General features: G+C 43.1%; 3 pseudogenes; all 3 read right to left on the bottom strand.

Annotated features, from left to right (window-relative positions):
- Positions 1-18829: 18829 nt before the first annotated feature.
- On the bottom strand, positions 18830-20898 carry LOC147628379 (serine/threonine-protein phosphatase PP1 isozyme 3 pseudogene; annotated as a pseudogene).
- A 272-nt stretch (positions 20899-21170) lies between these two features.
- Positions 21171-21773, bottom strand: LOC147628378 (pentatricopeptide repeat-containing protein At5g15300 pseudogene; annotated as a pseudogene).
- A 2512-nt stretch (positions 21774-24285) lies between these two features.
- Positions 24286-25388, bottom strand: LOC147628377 (serine/threonine-protein phosphatase PP1 pseudogene; annotated as a pseudogene).
- Positions 25389-26314: the final 926 nt, after the last annotated feature.

The following is a 26314-nucleotide window of genomic DNA, read 5'->3' as shown; positions in this document are numbered from 1 at the left end:
GTGGAGTACTTGTGGTTGATATTCAATCTTCTGCATAAATGGTCAACTACCTCTCCTCGAAATTCAAGACCATTATCTGATAATATCTCTAGAGGAATACCAAATCTGCAGCATATATATTCATACACAACCTCTTTACTATCCACTCTCTTCACTGCCTTCACTTCTGCCCATTTTGAAGGTAATCCACTGCAGTAAGCACATAACACTTTCCTCTGGCTGTCCTGGGAAGTGGTCCAACTGCATCCACTCCCCATCTTTCAAAAATGTCATATACCAGCATGATATTTCTCGGCTCCATTTTTAAGATTCTCTTCCCCATTCTTCTGTACATATACCTAGACACTTCACTTTTGCATGATTTGCCAGACGGAGTCTAAAATCTGAACTAGCATTCAGCTTTAACCCCAATCTCTCCATACAGGACTGTCATCACACTGATTTGTGCACCGCCATCAACATATGCTTCTCCAACACTCACACTTCCACACCAAGCATCAACTGATGGACAAATATCAGGAAGGTCTTCCACAGACATCAGCTCCATTTCGCCTTGTGTGGGCTCCTGCTCATTTACTTTCGGATTTGCCAACTTCTTCCACTCTCTCTTAAGCTTCGGACACAATCCAAGCAATTGGGCAAAAGTTATATTGGCTACCCTTCCCTTTAAATCTCCCATCAATGTATACTCCTCCTGACCATGACCAATATGCAAATCTGAAGTTTTATAATGTCTTCTTGGCTTCCTCTTCTTCTTCTCTGGTTGAAGGCTTATATCAAATTGGACATGCTTACCTTTCTTAGAAGATGGTTCAGGTTCTGCCATTGTACTCCTTGTCCTCTTGGCCACAGGCATGATCTCTGGAATGGTCTCCACTCCTATCAAGCTGAGAGCTGGTCCCTTTCCTTCATCCTCCCATTTAACTCCACTGGTAGAGGGTTGATTTGGATCTTTTACTTCAACACTATGATCCCCCGATCTATCATTAGTCCTCTGCATCACAGGATACATTCCACCACCTGCTCTGGGTGGTTTGTCACATTGAGGGCTGATATGTCCTCGCTCCCCACAGTTCCAGCATTGGACATTGCTCAAATAGTAGCCCCGTCCTCTCCCTATTCCTCCCATATTCCCTTCACCTGCTGCTGTTGACATATTGTCTCTTCTATTATTTGGTGCACCTCGACTTCTTCCCTTTCCACCTGCTTCCATCCAATTCAAACTTAAAGACTTCATGAGCTCCACTGCATCATGTATGTCCCTCTTCAAAGTGTCCTATTCTAGAACAACAGCAGCTTCCCTTTCAGGATGTATACTCTCAATCTCTGGTATCTTCACAAACTTCTTCGGCTCTTCCTGTATTCCCATCTGCCTCAGACGCTTCACCTTCCACTCCTTCTCTCTAAAGCTATCCAGGTTCTTCAGCTTCAGACGGAGGGTTGGCTCCAGACCAGCCACAACCGGTCTCTCTTTATCATCTGCGGGGGTACTTCAGGAATTAGAGCCTCACACCATAGACTCCACAGTCTACCAAACTCTATCAGATACTGATCCACATCCTGATCGTCCTTCTGCTGAATGTTACATAACTCCTTTCGCACTTCATTCGAACTCCTCACACGAGCAAACTGTGCCAAAAATGCAGCTCTGACTACACGGTACTTAGGATCCTGTTGATGAATGTTCCTGTGTGTAGTCACAAACATCTGTAACCATGTTTTTGCATCACCTTGCAAGCAATAAGTCAAAATCTGAGAGAGGATCTCCGGGGTTGCCCTGTCCTTCATCAAGGCTGTAAACTGTGGCAATCCCCAATACTCCGGAAAATCCTGAGCCATTTTTCCAAATCTTGCTTCACACAGCCCTTGTCTTCTTTCACAAACCAGAGGAAATCTGCTCCTCTGTGGAGGCACCAAAAAGTGATGGCACGGAAGCGGTAAAGCTGTTTACGCCCTTATAGGGAGCCACACTTCCACACACGGATGCAAACACACCAGAACACCAGACCAAAGAGCATGAACAAGACTGTATTCCAGATCTAGCTGTCACACAAGAACCCAAACAAACAAAGAAACAAAAAAACTCTCTGGCATCACCAGACACCAACCACAGCTAATCAAGAGAATTTACAACTCTGGCCTGAGTCTCCAGAAGAGGATAATTTACCAGAGAAACCACTCTCTCCTACACCACCAGCACACTGCCATTTCCCAAAGCAAGACCACAGCTATACTTCTAAACCTCCCTCTCTCTGGTCGCTAACCACACCTCACCAGAGAAGCATCCCTCCAATTGCTGTTAACATCTGTAGCCAGCCCAACATCAAGTCCAAGCCACACAGTACCAAGGCGGCTCCTTCCACAGCCAAAACCATTAGTCACCATAGCAGCCTCCACCTTTCTCTTTCTCTGTCGCGCCAACAACTGTCTTCGCTGGCGCCAAGGCACTTTGCCTTCCACTCTCTTTGCTACCAACTTCTCTCGGCTACAAGCAAACCAAGTCATATGTTTCTGTCATCGCCAGTATAGCTGCAGCTCCAATGTTGCTAATCATCACACACGTTCTCCATCTTTTCCTCCAGAGGTGGCAACCCCCACCAGACCCTGCTTGCAGCCCTCAGGCTCCCCTTCACAGTCCACGCTCCTTCCTTTCTGGCGACCTCTTTCTCCTCTATCGCCAGCTACCGACGACCCCCATCAACCCGAGCCTCTCGACTCTGTGTCCAGCTGCTGTCGTCTGCTAAAAAAACACCACCTAGCATGTCCAGCTTCTTTGCTTCAAAAAAAACAACGAACCAAGGCCGCCTTCCACACAGCCAGCAGCCCTTGAAACTATCATTGCCTGCAACCACAAACACATGAACTGTCTTCGCTGCTCTCGGCTCCCACACGCGCTTCTCTCCTGCGCCTGCAGCTCCTTCGCTTCCCTTGGCTCTGTCCTGTGGCCACGTCAGAGAGCCCCCCCCACTGCAACAACACAGCCTCTTAGTCCACGCTTCTCTGCGCCTATGTCTGCAGCTAGCCACACAAAAAACACCTTCTTGTCTTGCCCTCCCCACTTTCAAAAGCGGCTACTCCACAAGGCGTCTTCGCCAGCTTCTCGAACGTCGTGCTATCAGCCGCGTTAACTTCCACATGGTCATGCTTGCTAGTGGCCACATCAACATTATATATATATATATATATATATATATATATATATATATATATATATATATATATATATATATATATACATATATATATATTCTTGTAAGGCCTACAAGATGGCCGCAATCACCCTTATGATTTTCACCCAATGCTCAAGCTATATTGGCCACACCAATATTTAATTGCCCATGCCTTCATACACTTCAAACACAACCCATGATGCCCACTCATTTTTTTGGACGCGCACACAATTCAAATGGCGGAACAGCTGAAGCCATCTCTAGCAGACCTCCAGTAGACCGCGTCCGGACAGGCCTGTACATGCTCACATCAAAACCATCTACTCTGTACACCTGGCAATGCTCTCAAAAGCAAAACCTTCACACATGCCATGCACACGTATGTACACATTACCAACTCCTATTTTGTCCACACATCGTTCCACCTCGCTCCTTCTGATATCCAACTCTACTTCCTCTGAGGTGGGGAAGAATACTTGACCCGTCCTGGCCACACTTCCCCCCCACAGTGGATCAAGTTAAGTGATGTCAAATTAAAAATCTGTATAATTGAAAATTTCCATGAAGGACTGTTCAGATGGAAATTTCGATCTATTGGACCATTATTGTGATAAGGAGTTAAATGATATGATCTGAGTGAACTGTTATATCTGATGAGATGAGTTCTATATAAAGGATCTTTATCCAAGGATTCTGTTCGGTTCACCAGACTATAAGGAGCCCCAGAATTAGTTGGATCTTAAGGGAAAGAGTTGTCCTCCAATTAGGACATCTCGCGTTTTTTAAGTGGGGTAGGATGTAAGATTCCTCCCTCCAGCTTTTGAGGTGTGTAGGTATAAGAACCTCCCCTTCTGATCTTATAGGGGGTTGCCAGTGTGTTTGACAGCCTTGAATTTGATGTTTAGATGGGCATTTCTTGTCTTGGGCGGCCAAGTCCAACGTTGGTAGACAGACCCATGCCCGAAGATTGCGCTTCTTCGTCTCATGAATGGTTTGGAGACCAGAAAATCCTTGGGCGATATCAATGATACCACTGGATCTAATTAGGGAGGGTGGTTTCTCCTCTTCCCCAAACCCAAAGTACCTTAGCCCTTCTTCCATGGACTCCTTACTACTAGTTTCAATGGTGGTTAGCTTCCAGCACTTAGGTGAGTGCTTACTGAGTAACCTGAACCCACACTTTTTTTATAGGAAGATCCTGGGTGTTTCGATTCACTATCATTAGGTGTAACCTGAACCCGCACTTTTTTTATAGGAAGATCCTGGGTGTTTCGATTCACTATCATTAGGTGTAAGATCGTCTCTGCCCACTACAGGAGCTATACAGAAAGTATGTGTTTATATATTTTTGGTTGTTAGAAGCAAAGACGTCTAATAACATGAACTAGATTGTCAGAAGCTCTACAAGAACAACTTCCATGCGTGAAAGTTCAGAATGACAAATTTCTTGATGGGAAAAGGATTTTGGAACTATGTTGAAGGAGATAATGAGGAGCCTCCAAAATTGCCTGAAGAGAATGCAACTCTAGATGAGATAAAGGCATTCAAAGATAGGAACTAGGATGCAAGGAAAGTCATGTAGTATTGACTTTTAATTAGTGTTATAGACACTATGATATGGCATATACAGGATGTCAATACTCCAATAGTTGCATGGCAAAAGTCATGTAATATTGACTTTTAATTAGTGTTATAGACACTATGATATGGCATATACAGGATGTCAATACATAGTTGCATGGCAAAACCTAGTGAAGATGTTCCATATAAACACAAAGGTAAGGAAGTTGTAGCTAAAATAGGAGATGCATATAATGGAGAAGAAGAACATATCCATCAATGAGTATGCATTTAAGATCAAGAGTATTGTTGAATCCCTTGGATTTTATTAATGTCTCAGTGGAAGACAAATGACTAGGTTAGTGTCTATTTGAATAGGCTTGGCAAAGAATGCAAGCCATTCAAGACCTCTATTGTTATAAGAGAGAATGTTTCCAACTTTTGAGATTCGGTGTCTATGTAAATCATAGAAGATGATGACTTGGTTAGTGTCTATTTGAATAGGCTTGGGAAAGAATATAAGCCATCCAAGACCTCTATTGTTGTAAGATAGAATGTTTTCAACTTTAGGGATTTGGTATCTATGTAAATCATAGAAGAGAAGTCTTTGGGTGAATACTTTTCCTCCCAAAGTAAGAATACTTCTGTTATGGGCTACCACACCTCCAAGAGGGAACTCTATGCATTCACTTAAAGGATGAGAAATAGATCACAACCGTCTCGTAGCGCACTTACCAATGCTTCGAACTTGAGTCCCTTGAGGCCTCCAAGCTCACTTGTTAAGCTCCACCTCCGCGCTGTCACCATAGAGTCACTCACACCGTCGCATAGGGCAATCACTCTCTCTCACTCCCCCACACAAGTATGAATCATACAAGCATAAAAGAGGCACAATGCTAGAATGCTCTCTCTCTCAATCTCTCTCAAGACACAAAGAAGAGCTCTCTATGGTACAAAGGGGGATTGTGTCTTTTCATTATATACATTTGGCCCTTATTCACACTTGGGCACCCAAAACTTACTTAACTAGGCCTTAGATTATGAGAAAATGCCTTATATACATTTGGCCCTTATTCACACTTGGGCACCCAAAACGTACTTAACTAGGCCTTGGGTGGCCAATATCTCATAATGTACAACTTTTATAGTGCCGTTACATGACACTTATTAATGTCCTCCATTGGAGGAGATTGCTTGTTAATCCAAAATGGGATTAACATCCCCCCCTTCCTAATGTAGGTTCTGTTCTCAAAACCTGTTACCCGAGGTCTAAGAACCTGGTCACCGAACTCATGTCAGTAAAAATTCCTTCGTGATTAAAGCTTCCTAAGTGTGCATCTGAACGTTGAGTGAGAGTGCCAGAACCCTATGTCCACCATGTCCTTGAACGTGACATGCATGTAAGCCGAAAGACACCTTAGGTGATAGTAATACAGTATCATGCCCCGATCAGATAGGCCTTGATTCATGTTGAACTATAGGTGCTTAGCATCATGGCCATCATAGGGCTCTTTAGGTTGGTTAATCAAGACCACCAACAATTTCAAAAATCTAACACTTGCCACGATCCTTGGATCCGGAATACGGTGCCATGCTTGTATCCAAGTGAGCATTTGCTTCCTTTGCTCTCGTATGTCTGGAAAGGTTGCTAGTATAAGAAGATCAAAAAGTTATAGCATACATGGGAGTCGCGCCCTTTGGCCTCCTGAAAGTCCAGTGAAGTCCATCTTCTCTTAATTGGCAGGTATAACCCATTGTGTTAGTGGCACGCACATATAGGCTTGGCTGTACTCTGGAATTGTTAAGTACTCTTTCCATCAGTTTGGCTGTATTCCAAAATCTTCTAGTTTGGGCTGCACCTCATCTATGACAATGGTGACATAGCCACCTCTTTTGGGTACAGGGTGAGCCTTTCTCCACTTGTAGAAGCATTAGCTGATCATGAAGGTGACAATCTTGATTTCCAGCAGGTCAACTAATTGGGGATTGGCTAATTTTGTGTGCTTTGCCATATTTTCCCATAATGTGCCTTCTCCAACCAAGGGAAGTAATTCTTCTAAATCAAGGCGAGGTGCTCGTAGAGGGTATGGCACATATAATGCTACTTTGTTGGTGTGACCTCGGAGTAGGCTTTTGGCATAATCCATCGAGTTGGTTCAAATGGAGTTACTTGCATGAGCACCTTAAGCATCAACTTGGGCTTTAAGAGAGGATTGCTAGCACAAATGAAGCCCTCGTATTCTGCACCAGATAATGATTCCAAAATTGTGTCTTTAGTGAAGGCTTCAATATTGTCCTCGGGAATAGGATAGCGTATCTCTTGAAGTCAGGGATTTCCTCGAGATTTATAGTAGGATATTAAATAAGGGTGGCATCAAAATTGTATTGTACATTGGTTAACATGGATTCTAAGTGTTTGTAGATATTAGAGTATAGCTTTAGAATTCCAAAAGGATGATAGAAGGTAGACTCACATAGGTTGAGACGCTGGTTAGTATTATAAACTTCGAGCCACCCATGACTTATAATCCACTGATAGCTATGTGCTACCACCTCATAGTTGGCGTCATAGTTGGCCTGTGTTTCGGGAATGTCATCTGGAACAAACAAGTCTAATTTTTTGACACTGTTGTCCAGAATTTTAGAACTTTGGAGTACCCGACACCAACTATGAAGGTTTAACACAATAGGATGTAATGGGTAAAAGAAGATATCTTGTGGATTAGTTAAGACTATGTCCCCCACAAAATTCCCATTATTTCTTGTACGGTCAGCATCATGTTCAGTATTCTGCTTTAATAAGGGTTAGTTCACCTAGGCCTAGGTCTTCAAATAGATTTATATTGTATTGAAGTAAAGAGAGGGTTAGTGTAGACAAAAACAGAGAAAGAGTTTGAGGAGGGGCCCAAGGAGTTACTCGCAAAACTGACCCAACTTCGAGGCACACTCAAGGAGTAGGCGTAGGTCATCTGTAGGCTCCGACCGTTGACTTCGGTCTTGTATCGCCAACTGGCATTCCAACTCTTGTAAGCAAGAGTCATTGTTGTTGAGGAGGTTTGATATTGTAGTTTCACGAGCCATCCTTGCAGCATCCAATTCCTCGAATCTCCAGGTTGCTTCCTCTTAGGCACGCCTGGCTGTTACATTGCTTTCTTGAGCTTCTGTGATTCTTTAGAGCCTTTCAGCAGTAGCCAGCCTCTGACTATCTTTTGGCACTCATGGTGTCGTTAAGTGCTCTTACCTTCTCTGCATGTGCCTTGTTTGATTGTTCTCTCTCTTACTACTATAAGTGAGTAGCTTTTTCCTCTACTTCCTTCAGATTTGAGGATAGCTATTGGATTTGTCATTGCAGCTCCTCTTCTTTGGCCCTAGATTTGTGCTGTAGGTCTTGTACTTACTGGGCACGAAGGACTGTGAGCTCGTGGTTGTGGGTGACCTTCTTTTGAAGTTGCTCTTTAGCTTCTTCTAACTTTTCCTTGAGGTTTGTATTTTCCTTGATCCTTTGTATAATGGTTTGGCTAAGGACCACATTATTACTCTCCCAGTGCTTTATATATGGTCTCTTGCTCCTCTATGGCCTTCAAGCTTCTCATTATGACATCCCTATGTGTGGCCTTAGCTGCTGCCAAGTGGTCCGTTAAGGTCTGCACTTGTGTGTTTGACTTGTTAACTTGCTTCCAAAGGGCAGCATTACGATCATGGAGCATGTGTGTTGTGAGGAGGTGGCAATGCCAAACTTTCTACTCTTGCTCCCATGGTGCACTTGTGGTTTCTCTTTCTTCTAGTCCCACATGTGGTAGGTTTAACAATACATCTAGACACTTCATTGTTTCTTGCATGAATTATTAATAGTCGACTTTTTGTAGGGAGGCTAACTAGGGTATTCTTTCCTCATCTTCCGAATGCCTTCTTTTAATTGGGCTTGATGGTTCTGCACTTCTTGGTCTTTTGCTAGTATCATTATGGGCTGTTGGTTCATGCACTTGAGCCGTTGCTCCCTCAATGGCTTGTGTTTCCTTAGCATGTACTAGAATTGATGCTGGCTCTATCTCTGTCAGTGTGTTTCCTTAGCATGTACTAGAATTGATGCTGGCTCTATCTCTATCAGTGTGTTTGCTAAAGATGAATCCTTAAGTGGGGATAGGTCCGTGAAAATCAGCTGTGCCGAGCTCGTTGGGGGAGTAACTTGCTGTGTGTGCTCTTGTGTGGCCTAGTTGACTATGGCCTCATGCATTGTCAATGCTTCTTATGTGTTCTGATTTCCTGTGCCACCTCAGCCCTCTAGTCTTTTTGATTCTGCAACTATGTCTAGGATGATGCCCCTCATTTTCTTTTATGTCTTCTTCTTTCTCCCTTTCCTTATCTCCTTTATAATGGCCTGGGTCTCCACTAGGACAGCTTGCACCTCTTGCATTTCTTCAGCTATTAGTGTTGGTTGCTCTGGCAGCATGCCAGTTGCAGTTGCTCTGGTGGTTCGAGCTCTGGGAGGAGAGGCCTTTTTGCCACATGATTTCGCACTTGGGTTAGTAGGTACGGGTTGCATATTTTGGACTGGTGGGCCTTTGGTGGATAGTTCTTCATCTCTCCTATGAATATTATACGCCCAGTCCTCCTCCTTCTCTTCATGTACCTTAGCGATCCTGTTCAACGGGACCCTGTTGTACTGATCCACTGGCTTGACCTACATTATCAGTGACATAGCTCTACAGGCTTTCTCTGTAGCCTCATCCTAGATATTCTCGTACTCTGCCCCATTGGAGTTATAAGAACTCTTCTTTAGCATTACGTCTCTAGAGGCATTTTGTCGAATGCATCAAGTGATGATTGACCCAACTAACCAATACAAGGTAGTATTTTATATGGAGTGGTGGATGCTTATCACATCACATCAAGTGATGATTGACCCAACTAACCAATACAAGGTAGTATTTTATATGGAGTGGGGGATGCTTATCACATCACATGCCATTCAGTTTAACCAATTCCCATGCCACCTTCCAATTCTTAATGTGTACATCCTTCAAGGATCTCCTTCGAAAGATCCTAGAGATATTCATTAATGACATTTGCATGCACTCAAAGTGGAAGGAGCGTCTTACTCATCTTAGGGTGGTTTTTGAGAGATACTGACTCTATGGCATCTCATATTCTGGGTTAATTATGGTGTCATCCTTGGACGCATTATATCCAAGAATGACATCTCTATACATGAGAACAAGGTCCTCGTGATCTTGGAATTACCACCACCCTCCAATCAACTACTACAAGGGAGCGTAGAGATTCATGGGACATGTAGGGTATTATATAAGATTTATCTTCTTATATACCATATATGCTAGAACCTTGTATAAGCTACATTGTCTTTAAAAGAATAGACAATGCTAATAGGCATATGAAATGCTATAGAAGGCATTAAGTGCACCCATCTTGAGATCCCCCAAATCAGATTTAATTTTCCATGTGCATATCAATGCTTTAAAATTTTCTATTGGATGCATGTTAGCATAGTCAAGGGGGAAAAACATTTGCTATTCGATTGTGCTATATAGCATCTACACAAAGAATATAATCCACATGTTATGTTGTGCTATATAGCATAGACAAACAACATGAAAAGATAACAATTGAACATATGTTGAGCTATATCATAGACTAATATACATTTGAGACATAAATATAAACTTTTATCATTTATATATGAAAAAAATGTATGTAGGTACATAGAAATTCAGAATTCATACAAGCATAGTAGCTCCTGTCCCGATAGAGATATTACATTTTACATACACCAAAATGTGGCCATATTCCTCTGAGATAGGATTGGAACTTGTACTCCAAGGTGGCAAAGTAGGTGAAAACATATAAAGCAGAATACATGTACATAAAGATTACAAACCACAAGGCCTATCATGTCCACTACGTGATCATCATCATGAACGTGATGAATGTGCAATGGTGGTAATGGGTTGTAAAACACCACATCCTTATGATTTCTCATCTTATTTAGTTTGCAATATTGTATATAATCTATGGTGTTCCACAATGAATGAGCCAATATATCAAAACCGTTGTAAAAAAATATGGATCCTAAGAGTTGTCCTCTAGGTCAAACATCTCGAGAACAAAGGCATATATCTGGGTCATTCTCAAGGCACTTGTACCACATGTCATCAATGATGAGCAGTGTGTTGTCCACGATTCTACTCTATGTAGTACCTCCAAATGTCAAATAGGCTCTTCAAGAAAATTGGTATGTTTTAATAATCTTTAATCACCCCAAGCACATCTCTAAATTGAAATAGTGCCTAGTCACAATCATTTTGACATAACTTAGCCAGCGAGTATTGTCTTTTCCTGCAAGGGTTGGGAAATGTATGTTGCCTTATGTCGATCATGTTAACGAGTGCACCATAGATTAAGTTCGAACAAGTGTTTGAACATTCCAAAAAATAATAATTTAATTTATTTTTTCCCTAAATGATGTTGAATCACTCTTGATGCTCAATATTATGGTGACTTCTGCCCTTATAAGTCCTTTATCCATGTTAAGTACCAATACTTGAAGTGGCATGACATTGGCTGGTGAATGTGCATCCTCAATATCAACCTGCCTTGCCTTTCCATTATCAACTTACCCTGCCTCATCTATGTTCCCTACCTCTACATCATGAGCTTGCCCTGCCCATGCATCATTAGTATGCACTACCTCATTGTGCTACCTATGCATCATTAGCATACCTTGCCTCATCAATGTTTTCTACCTCTGTCTCATCAACCTACCCTACCTTATCAAGGTTCCCTTTGCCTATGCATCATCAACTTGCCGTGCCTCATCAAGGTTCCATGCATGTGCATCATTAGCCTCCTGCCGCCCTACCTCATCAAGGTTCCCTCTGCCTATGCATCATCAGCCTACCTTGCCTCATCTGGCAATCCCTACTTGTGTATCATCATTCTACCTTGCCTTATCAAGCTTTCTTGGCTATGCCTTATCAAGCTTTCATCTAGCAATCCCTACCTATGCATCATCAGTTTGCCTTGCCTCATTAAGCTTTCTTGCCTATGCATCATCATCCTACCCAACGGGTGCATCATCAACCTACCCTACCTATGCATCATTAGTAATCCCTCCCTATGCATCATTAACGTGCCCCACCTGATCAAGATTCCCTACCTGTGTGTGCATCATCAACCCGCCCAGCCTATGTATCATCACCATCGAGCTTCCGTTCCTATGAACTATCACATCAGCATGTCCTACATGTGCATTATCACATCAACCTATCTTGCTTGTGCATCATCATCTTGTCCTATATAGGCATCATCATCATTTGCATGTTTCATAATACCTACATTACCATTATATTCCTTAGGAAACTTATAACTACTATAAAATATTTACAAAACAACTTAAACAATAGTAAACATGGAAAGGATGAAAAACATGGCACAACATGATTGTGAATGCAAGAATATATTTTCATTATATTATAAAACCCTCACTAAAGGCTACATGGTAAGATGCTGAGCTATGTTACAAATAGCGACTCGACTACAATCCACTTTGTTATATAAGATAGGAGATCTACCATTGACTTTATGTTTTCTTTTGTGAGTGTTCCTATGAGTTGGAGTAGCAAGAAACAATCAATAGCTACCTTGTCAAGTATAGAGGCGGAGTACAAGGGTGTTGCTATAGCAGCTTGTGAGGTAGCTATTGGAAATTGGGGACCACTTCCTGGGAGGTCACTCATCCCAGTAGTGTTCACGCCACTATGCAGCACTATAACCTCCACCACTTTAATCCCTTCCAAACCATGAAAACTAGTGGAGGAGGGATGAGAATGGCCCTAGTCTTCTATTACTTATAGATGATCCCATTGCTTGGGACTCTATGCATGTGGGATGTAGGCACCAGGCCATGACCTTCCAACACCCTCCCTCAGTGGCTTGGACGTAGGGTACCCAGAGGCTCTGATGATATGAGGCTCAGAGGCCTCTCACACTATCAGTGATACCACAATTGGTACCCTTAGGATTTACCCACACAGCCTTCTTTTTGGCTCGTGATTACACCTGGCATGTCAGCACAACAAGCTTGTCCATCATCTCATACACGCATTTGTCCTTTGTTCAACTCCATCAAGAGGAATTGGCAAGTCGACCAATTCTACTAACAACATCCCAACATGCCCTCCCTAGCTCTGATACCATCTTGGAAATTAGGGGCCACTTCTTGGGAGATCACCCATCCCAGTAGTGTTCATGCCACTGCGTGCTTAACCTCCACTACTCTAATCTCTTCCAAGCCACAAAAATTGGTGGAGGAGGGATGAGAATGGACCTAGTCTTCTATTGCTTATAAATGATCCCATTTCTTGGGACTCTATGCATGTGGGATGTAAGCGATCGAGCCATGACCTTCCAATAGTAGCTTAGTTTTAGAAGCTGCTTTGGTGATATGGGAGAGCCCATAAATAGGACCGTTGTCATTTATTATGACAACATGAGTAGCATACATTTGGCTAATAACTTATTATACCATCCTAGGATGAAGCACATTGAGGTACATTATCACTTTGTGAGGGAGAAGGTTCTAGTAGTAAGTGATGTAGATTTGGTATATATCAGCACAAAGGATCAAGTGGCTGATATCTTCATAAAGGAACTTGATACAGAGAAGCTCCACAGGTTTAGGAGCTTACTTGGAGTGTAGTATGTGGAGTTCAGCTAGAGGGGGAGTATAGAAATATCAAGCTCAATTAGTGCTATAGACATTAATAACCCATGTAGGTGATAGCCTCCACACTTATGCCACTGGAACGATTTGTGAGATTATGGTTAACATGCTGCCAGTGGATGACAAGCTATGTAACAGCCATATTTGGATTTCTAAAGTATGGCTATGTACTCTTATCTCTTTAGTTCTTGGTTGTAGAGAAGAGAATAAGACAGAAGGAAATTCAGCCATCCATCTCTCTCTCATACCTTGCTCTCTCTCTCTTGTGTATGTGTATGTGTTTGCTTGTTTGCAAGGGAACTAAAGCTCTCCCTCTTCCTACATTCTCTTTATCCCATAGGGCAAGAGGTCATGTACCCTAAAACAGAGGGTATGTGTATGTGTTTGCTTGTTTGCAAGGGAACTAAAGCTCTCCCTCTTCCTACATTCTCTTTACCCCATAGGGCAAGAGGTCATGTACCCTAAAACAGAGGGTTTCAACTTTCACACAACCACCACCTCCTTATATTCCATTGCTAATATGCAAAAGACATGCATATTCACATGGCAGTTGAAAACATGCTAAGGATGGCATTTGAAATGGGAAGGGAGTCACAAAAAAATAATACTTAGAGGCTCAGATTTGGGCAAAACAAAGCTAATCCATATCTCAAGGATGATGACAAAATTTTATAAAACTAGAGATCCCATTTAGTACTTAGAGAAGTTTGATTAGATTTGCGATTCCATGGGATGGATTGATAATCCCACCAAGATGTATTCATTTGGACTTTCCCAAGCCAGTGGTTTAGATCACTAAACCCACTTGAAAAGGCCACCTATGAGGTCTTACAACACACCTTCATTATGAGACCCTCACCCAGTTGCACTAATTTATGACCTCAACCAAGAGGAGGATGAAACATTATAAGACTATATTGCGAAAACCAAGTATCTCCACATGAGTTACAGCACCCATGAGAGACTAGATGACTTATCACTCATTTATGATCGGTCTTAAGAGAAAGAGGCTTTATGACCATCTCTACAAGTCTAGACACTACATCTTTGATGAGTGTTGTCGCATGAGGCAATAGACCCAGTAGACAATCTTGAAGACAAGGATGTAGAAGTCATCAACCCAAACCAAGAGATAGGGGGCATATATTATCTAAAGCCTCAATAGCTAAAGGTGCCCCACCATCACCATCTAGAGTCCTAATCATCAGTTCTTGCCAAAGGACTTAATCAAAGCCATAACCATCTCAAGAGGCTACAAAAAGATCTAGTTATAGAGCCTCTACTTTTGGAACCAATCTAACCAAATATTACATTACTAGATAGGCGATAAAAGTCAGACTTCCATGGGTCATGATAGTCACCAAAATATTTTCTCTAATTTGATAGGTGATGACTTCATTTTGACCCATCAAAGTTCCGTCTCTTAGGGAAGGATCAATGCACATTACCTATACATTGATAGATCCTAACCCACATTTGAGTGAGTACGAGCTCAGTGTGAGCATGAATATCATACAAGGGACATAGTAGGCCTCATAGCCTTCTCATTCTCAAAGTTTGAATCTTGATAAGTTCTCTTTTATATGGAAATTATCAAGCTTGGAGAGGCTTATCCAACTAGGTGAATGGGCTAACATAAATGAACCTAAACATGAAGAGGAGAAGGATGAGTTGGGCTACAATTTAAGGGGCAAAGTAGACCTCATAGCCTTCTCACTCTCGAAAGTATGAGTCTCGATAAGTTCTTTTTTAACAAGGAAATTATCAAATTTGAAAAGGCTTATCCAATTGAATGAATGGGAATTTGAGGACCCACACAAATGAACCTAGACCTGAAGAGGAGGATGAGTTGGTCTGCTATAATGAGTGCTCTCCTTCCATACCTAAGTCAAAAGAACAACCAAAAGTGCCCATAAACAAGCTAGGACACTATTTTGCAAGCATTGAGATGATCGCCATAATGTCCTTTATAAAAGAACAATGATCTCCAATCTTGGATGGTGGTGCTTTAGCATAATCACCAAGGATTACTAGGAGGCCGGGGGAAGCCCCACTTATAGGCAATTAACAATAGGAACATTGCTAAACCTTTGGACATCCTACAAGATGCGAAAATCAAAACCTTGAGACTAAGCTTCCACCACACATTTGTAATGATATATTTTTACAGAAGAGGGTCATACACAATCATCCTCAAAAGGCCTTACACGAGGAGAGATGCAAGGTTGGTTCGATTGGAAAACCAATCACATTTACATACGCAAAGGTAACCAGTCCTCCTTGAAAATAAACTTACAAATAGGAAAGACTTATTTCATGGGTGGAGACATTCTCGCCAATGAGTTTGACACAACTGCTTCATTTGTACCACATTAATTTTTGATATCTATAGATCTTGACAAGATCTTGGATGGTGAAGCTAAAGACCAAGAATATGAGCCCCTCCCAAAGCATGCAACTCTAAGGAGTAGATTCATGCTCTGGTAACCATAGACACTCTTCCCTAGAAGGTTGGGATAAGGTTTACACAATTGGATGGAGCCAAAATCACATTCACATTTGAAATAGAACCAACGGTGAAACTCGCTTGAGTTAGAGTTTTCCCAAAAACAACATCTAGCTATGTGTCCCGCCTTGGTTTACATAGAGGCTAGCCACCACAAAGACTTATCATGGGAGATGTGGACCTCACTAGCCTGATATTAGGCCATTGACCCCTCGCACCATTGACCCCTAGCCTGATATTAGGCCATTGACCCCTCGCACCATTTGCAACAACCATTACCATGGTAAATAATTCCCAATCTATAACCGTTGTTGATTGTTTTGAAGCGAAGTTTCTTATTGGATCTAAATCTACATCTTGCAAGTTTTGACCCCTACAGGTACATTGAAAGAGAGAATCATCCTTGGGAGGGATTGGGATTGTGGCTATGGATTGCATTGTCACCTCTAGCAAAGAAAAATCATAATGCTTGAGGTTCCCTACTACAAAATGGTTATTGTGTACCCTTGGTGTGGATGAGGACACAATCAACATTTGCTTACATGCCATCAACCTATTTGTGGAATGATTACTATGCCCTTGGTGGATGAGGAAACCCTGAACCTATCAACATCCCAATCCTCATCCTCCATTGATAGGCCATCACCTTAGGTAACCTCTAACACTACAAAACATCCCAAGCCTTGTCCTCCCCAACTGATAGTCCATCACCTTAGGTAACCTACCTCTAACACTACACAACATCCCAAGCCTTGTCTTCCACTAAGGCCATCACCTTAGGTAACCTCTAACACTACACAACATTCTAACCTCGTTATATGTACGGCCACCCCCTCCAACTCTATGGAAACCTCACCCACAGAGACAAAGATCGCCCCCCTAAATCTCAACCTCAGCAACCCTTTTGAGAGGTCACACCAAGAAGAAATGGGTACCCAAGAGAACTCTGGCTAGCTAGGGAAAGTACAACACCCATGCAAAGACCTAGTAGCCACCACCATTTGGCCCAAAGCTCAACAACAAGCAAAGATTGCCCCATGTAATAGTGTTCAACCTAAACCTTGAGCTTAGTTGGATCCCCATCTGAAACGTTGGAGGCCCAAGACTTCTACAAAGAGAACATGTCTATTTAATTCCCAAAAATCCCACTGTTAGTATAATCCCCACAGCCAAAAAGATCTAAGCACGATGGCTATAGCACCTAGTACCACCCAAGAAGTCAATATTTTGTTGGATCCCAACAAAACTACTAGAAGCCCAAGGATTCTACAAAGAATCCCCATAGCCAAAAAGATCTAAACACGATGGCTATAACAGCTAGTACCACACCCAAGAAGTCAATGCTTCGTTGGATCCCAACGAAACTACTAAAAGCACAAGGATTCTACAAAGGAAACCCCCATATCTAGGTGCCAAAATCAAAGAAACCTATACTTGCACACTCGAACGTCAAATCCAAGTGGCTATGGAGACACAAGTCCTACCCTCGATGTGCATGCCAGACCCACCAATGAAGAAGAACCCCTAGACATGCCATATCCATTTTGTGCATAGAGTGGTTGCATCCCAAATAGTTCCACTTCTTGATTAGCCACCCAAGGTACCAATTGTTCCATTATGCCCCCCCAAAATTGATCCCCATGACATCCCCATGCGTCATGCCACAACACCAACTTGCTAGCTAGAAGGCCAAATTTAAGAGAAACACGCCAATTAAGCTAACTATGTGGTGCTGCCCATGCTTTCATCGTGGATCAATAAATAATTCTCCACCCTCCCCCATTGAGCGCACACACAGTATGCCTCGAACTGTAAGCCCATGAGTACATATGTAATGTAGTTTCACACCTGTGTATAGTCACAACTTTCACTGGGAATGATAAAAAACTAGAAAAGTCAAACCAACTAAAAACATGCACATTTGTACCATGTGCATGCATATTGGGATGTATGCCCATTCACACATTTTCATACACAGGCATGTACGTGCATCTTTGCATGTACATGCATGTGCATGCATATTGGGATGTATGCACCCATTCACGTATTTGCATGCATAGGCATATCCGTGCACCTTTGCACTTCATGCACACATGTGCACCCACTCTTGCACACACCCATGTATACACATTTACACAATTGCACATATGCATCCACATGCATTGTGTACCCATTTGCATAGCATGCATGCACACGTACATTCACTTGCATTCATGCATGTCTAGCACCTCACACATTTTCATGCTTGCACATTCACTTGCATTCATGCATGTGCATCTCACACATTTGCTTATGCACACACTTTCACACCCTCGGGTGCACACGCCTTTATTCTCGTATGCACATAGGCCCGCACCCTGTGTGTGCACCCACATTTACACTTGCACATGCACCCCATTCACCCATGCATACACACGTGTACACACTTTTACTAACACACATGTACACATGCCCCTACCCTCATGTACTCCCTCTCTAACACACATGTGCACATGCATTCACACCTTTATACACTGGTTGTGCATGCATATGCACGTGTATCCCACGCACATTCACTTACCCATGCACCCACTTGCATGCATCCACATGTGCACATACACTTAAACCCCATTCACATTTGCTCCTACATGTATACACATATGATCCCCACATGCACACATGCACACACACTTGCATGTATACACATATGATCCCCACATGTGCACACACCTGCATCCCCTGGACATGCACATTCATTCACTCACACACACAACCATGCACACTCCTTTTCTCATGCGCTTGCACCCCACATTTACACATCACTCATGCACTGGGAAAGTGCGAGACTTCTGGCTGTGAGAGTATGTGGTTGAACTTCAAAGGGCATCACATTTATATAAACATCATCACAATAAAAACCATGAGCAAAGAGAGCTCATAATCCCATAAACACCTTAAACCATAGCCAACAGGCCCACAAAATTTGTCCATGATTACTTCCAGCTCCCTGGACTACTTCACCTGCAGATTTAAGTGGAAAGCTGCTGCTAGTAACGGAATGCACATAAGGGATTCATCCACGCTCATCATGGCCCCAGCATTGTCAAACTCGCTGCAATAATTTGGTGCAGAAGAGATGGTCACCAGATGCCTCTCTGCAAAGAACTCATAGCCTTCCTCTACAACCTGATGTGCCCGGTAAATGAGATCCAGGTCATGCTTCTGCAGGAACTCATTTACTCTATCAGTCCCAAAAGTGTAAGAAACCCCTCTGTTATTCTCACCCCAACCTGAGATGTCTTTGTCTGGGTCAGACCATAGTAAATCGCACAACAATCCCTGATCTGGAACATCTGTGGGACGTGGAATACTCTTTATTTAATCCAAACTACTCAAATCAGGAGAAAGCCCACCATGCATGCACAGTATCTTCTCATCAATGAGAGCTGCCATGGGTAGGCAGTTAAAACATTCAGTGAATGCCTTCCGCAGCCTTACATTGAATCACCTCTTGCATTCATCATAGAAACCATAGATTCGGTTGATTGAAGCACATTCATGGTTACCCCTCAGCAGGAAGAAGTTCTCTGGGTACTTGATTTTATAAGCAAGGAGGAGGCATATTGTTTCAAGGCTTTGCTTGCCTCGATCAACATAATCTCCTAAAAATAGATAACTGGCCTGTGGCGGAAAATCTCCATATTCAAAAAGCCTCAACAGATCAGAGTATTGTCCATGAACGTCACCTCAAATCTTGATCGGGGCTTCGAGCTCGAGTAGGTTGGTCTTGGAGGTAGAGCAGAGCTGCCGGATCTCATTCTCTGAGAGCTGCACCTGCTTGCCGGGGCGGGGGCTTCCACTTTGAGTAGGCGAGCCTCCCTTTCACCTGGCTCTCTACGCCCACCCGCCTTCAGAGCCCCTCTCTGCTGCAGCCAACGCGGCTCTGTCCGCCTAGCTGCCCTGTCGCTCCAGAGCCTCTGCCCCCCGTCGACGTCCCCCGCCAACTCTAGTTATTTCTGGATCCTCCGGCAAATCGGGCCTCCCCACACCTTTTTCAGCTGAAAACACGTTTATTCCGTTTTGAAATTCCACACTGCCCTCATTTTTCTCCCATTTTTCTTGGATTGATAAGTATCACATTCTTTATGGCTCCTTTACACCATATCTTTGCTTAGGGGCTGTTCCCATGCATAACATCAAAAAGACTCATTTGGCCTCATTTAACATTTGCTATCCCCGCATTATTTTCACTGCCATCAATACTCATTTAGTCAAGACCATGGCCATGACCTTGACTAATCATACTGCCTTCATGCCCATGCATCTGAGTTCATATGGGATGGTCTGTGAGCTTCTTTCACTACATGGATGTGCCACAGCACGACATCGACCCCCTCTAAACCTGCACATCCTCCGGTATGTGCCACCAAGTTGCTATATAGGCTAATCTTCATTCAAATTTATACTGATTTGCCTTCATCTTTATCAAATTTTGGCACGTTATCTTCAGCTTTTTCATCCTCTGAACCCACATTCTCATCAAGGCTTTCCTGACTGGTTGAATTTCCTGTATTGATCATCCTGCTCATAAGAAGCCTATTTTCAAGGGTTGTTAAAACTCCATCTCCATTCTCTTTGCCAGCTAATGCAACTTGCACAAGTGTTGGTTTGGCATCCCCCTAGTTGAAATTCTCACAGCTTTTACTTTCATAAAATACAGTTTGATTGTTCTCAGAGCAGTCCACAACTGTGTTTCTAGATTCCCCATGCGTGTCGAGAATATCTGCAAAAGATAGCATTGCATCGTAGTATTGCCCATCTTGCATGGTTAAGCCAACATCATCCTCGTTCAAACCTTCTAGTGATAATGGGGTTGAACCCCCATTGACATTAACCTTCCCTGTTGTCTCAGAGGCTGGTGCCTTACGCTCAGGGTAGTCCATATCTCTTATCTTTGATATGCCAAGTTTTGAACACCCTGGCTGCACTCTCCAAACTCCCACATTTCGTATACATATTGATAAGGGCAATCCCAACCACTGCATCTAACTCAAAGCCACTAGCCATCAAGCGAGCATGGACTTTTTTACCAGTTTCTAGAGCTGCTGTTCTGCCACATGCTTTCAGAATGCTTACTAAGGTCACAGTATTTGGTAAGAAACCTTGCTCTTGCATTTGCGCATACAGTGAAAAAGCCATTTCACTTTCCCCACGCTCAGCATTTTTTTAAGTTAACTCCCACAGTCTTTACCATCTGTGTATTCTCAAACATGTACACATCAGCATAGATGTTTGACAATAAGATAAATGTTGTAGCATGTGTTTCATTCATGCTCACCGCACGACCAAATGCTTGTGTACCAAGCTCTAAATTACCCCACTTTTGACAAGAAGATAACAAGGTGTTCCATACCGCAAGATCAAGTTGAAAAGGCACCTTCTCTAACATTACAACAGCCTCATCAAGTTGGCCTGCGCGACAGAGAAGATCAACCATGCAAGTATAGTGCTGAATAGTTGCACAAATGTGATGATTGTTGATCATATCCTCAAAACACTTCTGGCCCTTGTCCTTAAGACCTGCATGGCTGCATGCTGCAAGAACACTAAGAAATGTGACCTCATTTGGTTGAATGCCTTCCTTCATCATTCTTTCAAACAGATGAAATACAAGCTCAGTCTCTCCTTGGCAGGCACATCCTGCAATCAATGCATTCCATCTCACAAGGTCCCTTGTACATATTGCATTGAATAGCCTATGAGCATCCACCATGCTTCCACATTTGCCATACATGTCAATAAGTGCAGTTCTCAACATTGTATCAGAAGCTTCAAGCCCATTAGTTACGCAACTTTGAGCATGGACCTAGCTTGCCTTGGGAAAGGGCAGCTATACTTGAACATGCATTCAAGGCACTGATAAGAGTAACATTATTGGGCATTTGCCTCTCCTGTTGCATTTTGTTCAAAAAGTCCTGCTTGTCCATGTCCATGTTGAGAATATCCTGCAATCATAGTAGTCCATGGCACCACACCTTCTTGTCCTAAACTGTCAAACACTCTCCGAGCTTCCTCAAGAGACCCAAGTTTTGCAAGCATATCAATTAGCATGCTACTGACGCATGCATCCAAATCATAACCACTTTCGACAACATATCCATGAATGAAATTACCCCTATGATCAGCTGATGTACTGGCGCAAGCTTTCAAAGCACTAACAAAAATGGTATCCTTTGGCTCCATCCCTTCCCGCAGCATTTGCTCAAAAAGATGGAGAGCCTCCTCACCCCGCCCATGCTGAACATACCCTGCAACCATTGTACTCCATGTCACCCGGTCATGTTTTGGTAGCTTTTCAAACACACTCTGTACATCTGCAGGCCTTCCACATCTGGCATACATGCCAATAAGGATACTCCCTACAAATACATCAGTTTCAAACCCACTCTCAGCTACATAGGCATGAGTAAGCTACCATATCCAAGCTTGCTTGCGACCGCACCCTTTGCACCAGCGGCACTATCCTGCAGCCTCTGCAAGACAGATTTGGAAGACTGATCACGTACATTCTCTTGATTACTAGCTTTATCAGTCTCCATAGGCATGGCTTCACCTTGTGCTGTCCCATCACTTGTTGGGATCTTAGCACCATAGCCAAGCTTTGAAGCAACAGTATCTTTAAGGCTTACAACAGTACCAACAACTCTGCCAGCGACCGTTGGCTTGCTTTCACAAGCCTTCAACTGCTCATCTCCTGCTGCTGAAAATTGTTCAGACCCTTCATTCATTGATTTAGAGGAGCCAAATATTCTCTCCTTAGCTTTCTCTAGCATGCTCTTCTTGCCCCCACTCATGTCTCTGTTCTCACATTCACCTGAGACAGATTTTACACCCATAGCACCACCACCTGCTGCTGCTGCACCAGTGACAGCAGTGTCTTTGGTGGCAGCCATCCCTTCAGAGGCGCTCTCTTTCAATGACTTCTGCTGGGCCTGCTCAGTTTCAGAAACATTTTCTGATGGAGTTGGTGTGTGCCAAGCTGCAGCATTGTCTGTAGTTTTGGGAACATTATCAGTTTCATCAGATGATGGCTTATCATAATCCATTGCCATAGCACCCTCATAACCAGATGATCCTGGTGTGACAAGTAAGTCCTTGCCCTCTGCTTTTTTACTCTCTTCCACCGGGATAGCTTGAGATTCGATGGGTTTAATGTAGGGGCTCTGACCAAAACCATGAACTGCAAGATAAGGTGTCACTCCTGCAGAGATTTGTCCGGGGCTGATGGAATTTCTTCCTGTAGCTTATTATCAGTTTGCCTCCCCTTCCACAGATGCCCTGTACTGCTTCAAATCACCATGAGCTTCTTTTCAAAGACTCTAACTGGTTGCAGCCATTAACTGGCACATAGTTTATTCATGTATTACAAATGAGCATCCATGTGTACATATAATGCCATCATATATGGCTTTCCTGAACAACGAGTAGAGCTTTAATCTCCATGTTCATACACTCAATTCTACAGCATTCTGCATTGGCATTCCTTTTATCCTTCTGATGTTTTGGGCTTTCTCTATGTCGAACCATTCATTCAGATTATCATTGCATACATTTAGCCCTGTTTTTCAAAGAGTTTCTTTCAGATATTCCGACAATTAGAGTACAAAGAAGTGTCCACCTTTCCGGCATTCATAAGTTCTTGAGCATTCTAACTGTTTTGCAACTTGTAGGGAAGACATCAAGTCAATACAAGCTCCTCACCTTCCTCAGCTATCAAAAAGGTCGAGTGTCGTAAGCCCTTGAGACAAAGGGTTAGCTTCAAGTCACTACAAGCTCCTCTCTATCCTTGGTTATTGGAATAGATGAGTGTCATAGGCCCTTGAAGTGGCAGGAATGGATCAAGTCATTGCAAGCTCCTCTCCTTCCTCAGCTGTCGAGAAGGATGAGTGTCACAAGCCCTTGTTGCCCATTCTACAGTCCTAAGAGAGAACTACAAGTCTATACAAGCTCTTTGTTACCCCCTTCTCTTGAGGTGAACAAGTGTCATAAGCCCTTGTAATCCTTCTTCTTCCCTAATCCACCTGGGTCAAATGGTACCAACAAATCATACAGGCTCTGCTGCCTGTACCCTTAAGGAATACCCTCTAGATCATAGGCCATCAAGGTTTTCTGCCTCATACATATGTTGAAATCATCACATACATAGTTCACGGGGATTTCACCACACTCTCACCCCAGCAATTTCACGTCGGGTTCACCAAAGAATGTCGTGACGTGGGCGGTGTCGCTGGGAAAGTGCGAGACTTCTGGCTGTGAGAGTATGTGGTTGAACTTCAAAGGGCATCACATTTATATAAACATCATCACAATAAAAACCATGAGCAAAGAGAGCTCATAATCCCATAAACACCTTAAACCATAGCCAACAGGCCCACAAAATTTGTCCATGATTACTTCCAGCTCCCTGGACTACTTCACCTGCAGATTTAAGTGGAAAGCTGCTGCTAGTAACGGAATGCACATAAGGGATTCATCCACGCTCATCATGGCCCCAGCATTGTCAAACTCGCTGCAATAATTTGGTGCAGAAGAGATGGTCACCAGATGCCTCTCTGCAAAGAACTCATAGCCTTCCTCTACAACCTGATGTGCCCGGTAAATGAGATCCAGGTCATGCTTCTGCAGGAACTCATTTACTCTATCAGTCCCAAAAGTGTAAGAAACCCCTCTGTTATTCTCACCCCAACCTGAGATGTCTTTGTCTGGGTCAGACCATAGTAAATCGCACAACAATCCCTGATCCGGAACATCTGTGGGACGTGGAATACTCTTTATTTAATCCAAACTACTCAAATCAGGAGAAAGCCCACCATGCATGCACAATATCTTCTCATCAATGAGAGCTGCCACGGGTAGGCAGTTAAAACATTCAGTGAATGCCTTCCGCAGCCTTACATTGAATCACCTCTTGCATTCATCATAGAAACCATAGATTCGGTTGATTGAAGCACATTCATGGTTACCCCTCAGCAGGAAGAAGTTCTCTGGGTACTTGATTTTATAAGCAAGGAGGAGGCATATTGTTTCAAGGCTTTGCTTGCCTCGATCAACATAATCTCCTAAAAATAGATAACTGGCCTGTGGGCGGAAAATCTCCATATTCAAAAAGCCTCAACAGATCAGAGTATTGTCCATGAACGTCACCTCAAATCTTGATCGGGGCTTTGAGCTCGAGCAGGTTGGGCTGCTGCATGAAGATGGTCTTGGAGGTAGAGCAGAGCTGCCGGATCTCATTCTCTGAGAGCTGCACCTGCTTGCCGGGGCGGGGGCTTCCACTTCGAGTAGGCGAGCCTCCCTTTCACCTGGCTCTCTACGCCCACCCGAGTTGCCTTCAGAGCCCCTCTCCTGCAGCCAACGCGGCTCTGTCCGCCTAGCTGCCTTGTCGCTCCAGAGCCTCTGCCCCCCGTCGACGTCCCCCGCCAACTCTAGTTATTTCTGGATCCTCCGGCAAATCGGGCCTCCCCACACCTTTTTCAGCTGAAAACACGTTTATTCCGTTTTGAAATTCCACACTGCCCTCATTTTTCTCCCATTTTTCTTGGATTGATAAGTATCACATTCTTTATGGCTCCTTCACACCATATCTTTGCTTAGGGGCTGTTCCCATGCATAACATCAAAAAGACTCATTTGGCCTCATTTAACATTTGCTATCCCCGCATTATTTTCACTGCCATCAATACTCATTTAGTCAGGACCATGGCCATGACCTTGACTAATCATACTGCCTTCAAGCCCATGCATCTGAGTTCATATGGGATGGTCTGTGAGCTTCTTTCACTACATGGATGTGCCATAGCACGACAACGTGCACATGCAGAGATGCACATGTGCACACACGTTTACACTTTACATGTGCACACCCACCCACCCTCACATATGCATGCTCTAACTCCCCTGGCATGCACATTCATTCACCTACACATTTGCACGTACACCCACATGCGTGTACATCCAACCATGCATGTACGCTCATATATCTACACATGTAGCACCCACTCACGTGCATGCCCCTTCACTCCCACATGCACACATATCTCGTGCACCCCACACATATGCACACATATTTGAATGTACGCACACCCCTCTCTCTCTCTTTAGCAAATCAAAAGTGCCCTATAGAATTAATAATCTCTCCCCAATTTATATATAGAGAGAGATACACATACATACATACATGTATATGTATGTGTATATGTATATGTATATGTTGTATATGTATATGTATATGTATATGTATATGTATATGTATATATAACCCAAATAAACCCTTATTTTTCTTTCTTCCCTTTATTATATA

This window comes from Cibotium barometz, chromosome 19, assembly GCF_041138505.1.
Source record: "Cibotium barometz isolate CiBa-2024 chromosome 19, ASM4113850v1, whole genome shotgun sequence".
In the NCBI taxonomy this organism is placed as follows: domain Eukaryota; kingdom Viridiplantae; phylum Streptophyta; class Polypodiopsida; order Cyatheales; family Cibotiaceae; genus Cibotium; species Cibotium barometz.
Note: the sequence above shows the minus strand (reverse complement) of the source record. Positions and strands in the feature narration are given on the sequence as shown.